This window comes from Pipistrellus hanaki, assembly GCF_964339955.1.
Source record: "Pipistrellus hanaki genome assembly, chromosome: 3".
NCBI classification, from domain to species: Eukaryota; Metazoa; Chordata; class Mammalia; order Chiroptera; family Vespertilionidae; genus Pipistrellus; species Pipistrellus hanaki.
This window is the reverse complement of record NC_140505.1, coordinates 91,127,316-91,133,315: the sequence shown is the minus strand read 5'-3', so window position 1 is coordinate 91,133,315 and position 6,000 is coordinate 91,127,316.

The window sequence follows — 6,000 nt, the reverse complement described above, 5'->3', positions numbered from 1 at the left end:
GTGCTTATTTCTCTATTTCAAGTATATTCTGCCTTGTATGACACACATTTACCGTTCTTAGGCTCCTTTAAGTAAATAATATAAGTTTCATATACTGTTTAATGTGCTCTTTACTCTAATTAAGGATTTCATCGATCTTAGATACCTTTTCTACGCTAGCAACTGACTTGGAGAATTGTTTTCTACGTGTTCTATGCTTGTTCTCATCTATTTACTGTCATTTTCTCTGAATTACTCATGTTTTCATTTAGTTTCTTATATTAGGCCTTCTTGTCCAAGTAGAAGCATTGCTCACATGTACAACCAACTTCCTACACACTGTTGTCAACAGGTGAAGCCTGGGAACATTGTCTGTCAACTATGTTTTAGAGTTGAATGCTACATTTCAGTGAAGTTGAATGCTTTAAAACGCTGCTTAAATGTGCTTATTTCTCTATTTGATGGATATTCTGCCTTATATGACACACATTTACAGTACTTAGGGTCCTTTAAGTAAATAATATAGGTTTTTACACTGTAAAAACCTATATTATTGTAATTAAGGATTTACAAATCCTATATTGTAATTAAGGATTGTAATTACAATATAAATCCTATATTGTAATTAAGGATTTCCTGTTTCTTTGATATCTTTTCTACACTAACAACTGACTTTGAGAAGTGTTTTCTACATGTTCTATGCTTCTTCTCATCTATTTACTGTTATTTTCTCTGAATTACTCATGTTGTCATGAAGTTTCCTATATTAGGCTTTCTCATCCAAGTATAAGCCTTGCCCATATTTACAAACAACTTCCTACACACTCTTTTGAACCTGAGAACATCTGGAAAATTGTCTCTCAACGATGTTATGGTGTTTAATGTTACATTGTAGTGAAGTCTAAGGCTTTCCAAGGCTGCATAATTTTGCTTAATTCTCTCTTTCAAGCCTTGTATGACACACATTTAAAGTTCTAGGCTCCTTTAAATAAATATTAGAAGTTTCATACACTGTTTATTGTGCTCTTAAGTTTAATTAAAGGTTTCCTGGATCTTAGATACCTTTTCTATACTACCAACTGAATTGGAGAAATCTGTTTCACCTGTTCTATAGGAGGTCTCATCAATTTACTGTTATTTTCTCTGTATTACCCATGTTTTCTTGTAGTTTCTTATATTTGTTCTTCTTGTTCAAGCATAAGCATTGCCCACAAGGACAAACAAATTGCTACACACTGTTATGAAACTTAGAAGCTAGGGTTAGGGTTAGGGTTAGGGCTAGGGTTAAGGCTAGGATTAGGGTGAGGGTTAGGTTGAGGGTTTGAGTTACGGCTAGGGTTAGAGTTAGGGCTAGGACTAGGGTTAGGGTTAGGGTTAAGGTTAGGGTTAGGGCTAGGTTTAAGGTTAGGGTTAGGGTTAGGATTAGGGTTAGGGCTGGAGTTAGGTTAAGGTTAGGATTAAGGCTATGGTTAGGGATAGGGTTAGGGTTAGCATTAGGGTTATGATTAGGGGTAGGGCTAGGGTTAGGGTTAGTATTAGGGTTAGGGCTAGAGTTAGGTTTAGGATTAGGGTTAGGACAAGGGCTAGAGTTCAGGCTAGGGTTAGGGTTAGGGGTAGGGGTAGGGTTAGTGTTAGAGCTAGGGTTAGGAAATATTGAATTTCAACTCTATTATAGAGTTTAATGCTACGTAGCATTGATATATAACACTTTCCAAAGCTTCTTAAATGTGCTTATTTCTCTATTTCAAGGATATTTTGCCTTGTATGACACACATTTACAGTTCTAGGCTCCTTTAAGTTAATAATGTAGTATTTATACACTGTTTAATGTGCTATATATTCTAAATAAGGATGCTCCAGTGGCACATGGCCTTCAGCTAACAGGGTGCCTCCCGGGTCCCTGAGCATGGGCAGACCATCCAGCACTCCTTCAGGACAGCCATGGGCCTCCATGAGCCTCAGAGGAGACCCAGCCCCCATCACCCCCACCAAGGGGCAGCCCCCATCACCCCCACCAAGGGGCACTCCCACAACAGAGTGTTCTGGGACGCAACAGCACTTTCTATGGCCTTTGACATTGGGGAGAGAGCTGAGTCAGGTCCGAGAAATTCACTTTCCAGTCTGGGGTCTCTGCCATGGCCCCTACAGAGGAACTTACTGTTCCGGTTGGCAGGCCCTGAGGGCCGGCTTTCTGCCCCATTCTCAAGGAACGCCCTGCCCTGAGGACAAGGAAAACTGATGCTGGCTTCCAGTCTGGAGCTCAGGATGGTGGGCTCAGGAAGTTGGGGCTTTTGTGGCCACTTGCGACCCTCATCCACATTCACAGAGCCCACAGGGCTAACACACTGGTTAGTGTTAGGTTTAGGCTTAGGGTTAGGTTTAGGGCTAGGGTTAGGCTTTCACATGGGGGAGAGACCTGTGTCAAGTCAGAGAATATCACTTTCCACACTGGGGGGAGTGCCACAGCCCCTCGAGAGGTATTTACTGCCCAGGTCGCCGGGCCCTGAGAGCTGGCTTTCTTTCCCATCCTTGGGGAAAGCCCTGCCCTGAGGACTTGGGAAACTTTTGCTGGCTTCCAGTCTGGAGCTAAGGAAGGTGGGGCTTTTGCATCCACTTGAGACCCTGGTGCACATTCACAGGGCCCCAGGGCCTAACACACTGGTTAGTGTTAGGTTGAGGCTTAGGATTAGGTTTAGGGGTCAGTTTAGGCTTTGACATGGGAAAGAGAGAAGTGCCAAGTCAGAGAATATCACTTTCCATTATGGTGACAGGGCCCCGGCCCCTCCAGGGGTACTTACTGGCCTGGTCGCCTGGCCCTGAGGGCCGGCTTTCTGCCCCATTATCGGGAAACACCTTACCCTGAAGACAAGGGAAACTCTTGCTGGCTTCCAGTCTGGAGCTAAGGAAGGTGGGGCTTTTGCATCCAGGTGGGACTCTGATGCACATTCATAGGGCCCCAGAGCCCTACCCACTGGACCACTTCCAGTTGTGGCCTCTGGCCACAACCCAATCTTCCCTTGACCGCTTCTCGCCAATCACCTGGCCTCCCCGCCAAGCCCCCAACCCCTCCCTAGGTCCCTGCTGCCAGCAGGCCTGCCTGCGGGTCACCCATGTCCTTACCAACCAGTCTTTCTCCTGCTTAACTCACCACTTCAGGCTGTTCACCTGGCCCCACCCTCTTGATCTCCTAACTGCCTCCAGCTGCTCAGCCTTCTCCTTGACCAGGTTTAGCTGTGGGCCTGGGCCTGGCTCCTTATAGTGGAATTCTTGCCCCCTTGTTCATGCGACCAATAAGTGAGCAGCACCAGCCAGACTGCCCTGCTCCTCAAACACAGAGGAATAGCCCACATCTCTGGGAGCTGTGTCAGGAGCCTAAATGCCCGAGCAGCACATGGCCATCAGCTCACAGGGTGGTCCCAGTTCGTGGAGCAGGGGCAGACCATTCAGGACAGCCATGGGCCTCCATGAGCCTCAGGGGAGGCCCAGCCCCCATTGCTTCCACCAAGGGGATGCTCACAACAGAGTGTCTTGGGACGTCCACATCACTATGGCCTTTGACATTGGGGAGAGAGTTGTGTCAGGACAGAGAAAATCACTTTCCAGTCTGGGGTTACTGCCAGGGCCCCTTCAGAGGAACTTACTGGTCAGGTCGCCTGCCCCTGAGGGCTGGCTTTCTGCCCCATTCTCCAGAACGCCCTGCCCTGAGGACAAGGGAAACTCTTGCTGGCTTCCAGCCTGGAGCTAAAAAAGGTGGGGCTTTTGCATCCACTTGGGACACTGGTGCACATTCACAGGGCCCCAGGGCCCTACCCACTGGACCACTTCCAGTTGTGGCCTCTTGCCACAACCCACTCTTCCCTTGACCACTACTCACAGATCACCTGGCCACCTCCCCAAACCCCCAACCCCTCCCTAGGTCCCTGCTTCCAGCAGGACTGCCTGCTGGTCACCCTTGTCCCCGCCCACCAGCCTTTCTCCTGCTTACCTCACCACTTCAGGCTGGTCACCTGGTCCCGCCCCCTTGTTCTCCTGACTGCCTCCAGCAACTCTCCTGGCCTCACCCCCTCGTTGACTTGACCTGGTTCAGCTGTGGGTCAGGGCCCGCCTCCTTGTTCCAGAAGCCCTGCCCCCTTGTTCATTTGACCAATGAGCAAGCACCACTGGCCAGAGGAACACAGAGGAATAGCCCACAAACACAGAGGAATGGCCAACATCTCTGGGTGCTGTGTCAGGAGCCTAAATGCCCCTGCGGCACATGGCCCTCCTCTCACAGGGTGCCTCCCAGGTCCCTGAGCATGGTCAGACCATCCAGCCCCCACTTCAGGACAGCCATGGACCTCCATGAACCTCAGGGGAGGCCCAGGCCTCATCGCCCCGACCAAGAGGCAGCTCACAAATAGTGTCCTGGCACTCTCACAGCCCAGTATATGGCCTTTGACATTGGTTAGAGAGCTGAGTCAAGTCCAAGAAAATCACTTTCCAGTCTGGGGGCACTGCCACAGCCCCTCCAGAGGTACTTATTGTTCAGGTCGCCAGGCCCTGAGGGCCGGCTTTCTGCCCCATTCTCGGGGAACACCCTGCCCAGGGGACAAGGGAAACTCTTGCTGGCTTCCAGTCTGGAGCTCAGGATGGTGGGCTCAGGAAGGTGGGGCTTTTGTGGCCACTTGCGACCCTCGCCCACATTCACAGGGCCCAAGGCACTAACACACTGGTTAGGGTTAGGTTTAGGCTTAGGGTTAGGTTTAGGGGTAGGGTTTGGCTTTGACATGGGGGAGAGAGCTGTGTCAGGTCGAAGAATATCACTTTGCACTCTGAGGGCAGTGCTCCGGCCCTTCAAGAGGTACTTACTGGTCCTATCTCCAGGCCCTGAGGGCCGGCTTTCTGCCCCATTCTCTGGGAACGCCCTGCCCAGAGGACAAGGTAAACTCTTGCTGTCTTCCAATCTGGAGCTCAGGATGATGGGCTCAGGAATGTGATGCTTTTGTGGCTACTTTTGACCCTTGTCCACATTCACAGGGCCCCAGGGCCTAAAACACTGGTTAAGGTTAGGTTTATGCCTAGGGTTAGGTTTAGGGGTAGGATTAGGCTTTGACATGGGGGAGAGAGCTGTGTCAGGATGGAGAATATCACTTTCCAGTTTGGGGGCAGTGCCCTGGCCCCTCCATAGGTACTTTCTGGTCTAGTCGCCGTGCCCTGAGGGTCGGCTTTCTGCCTCATTCTTGGGAAATGACCTGCCATGAGGACAAGGAAAGTCTTGCTGGCTTCCAGTCTAGAGCTAAGGATGGTGGGGTTATTGCGTCCACTTGGGACACTGGTGCACATTCACAGGGCCACAGGGCCCTACCCACTGCACCATTTCCAGTTGCGGCCTCTGGCCACAACCCACTCTTTCCTTGACCTCTTCTGACCAATCACCTGGCCTCCTCGCCAAGCCCCAAAACCCTCCCTAGGTCCCTGCTTCCAGCAGGACTGCCTGCGGGTCACCCATGTCCCTGCCCACCAGCTTTTCTCCTGCTTACTTCACCACTTCATGCTGGTCACCTAGTCCCACGCCCTTGTTCTCCTGACTTCCTCCAGCTGCCTTCCTGGCCCCGCCCACTCATTGACTTGACCTGGTTCAGCTGTGGGCCTGGGCCCGCCTCCATGTTCCAGAAGCTCCGCCCCCTTGTTCATTTGACCAATGAGTAAGCAGCACCAGCCAGGCTGCCCTGTTCCTCAAACACAGAGGAATAGCCCACACCTCTGGGAGCTGTGTCAGGAGTCTAAATGCCCCCATGGCACATGACCCTCCTCTCACAGAGTGCCTCACAGGTCCCCGAGCATAGTCAGAACATCCAGCCCCACCTTCAGGACAGCCATGGGTCTCCATGAGCCTTAGGGGAGGCCCAGACCCATCGCCCCATCAAGGGGCAGCTCACAACAGTGTTCTGGCAGGCTCACAGCCGGGTCTATGGCCTTTGACATTGGGGAGAGAGCTGAGTCAAGTCCCAGAAAAGAACTTTCCAGTCTGGGGGCACTGCC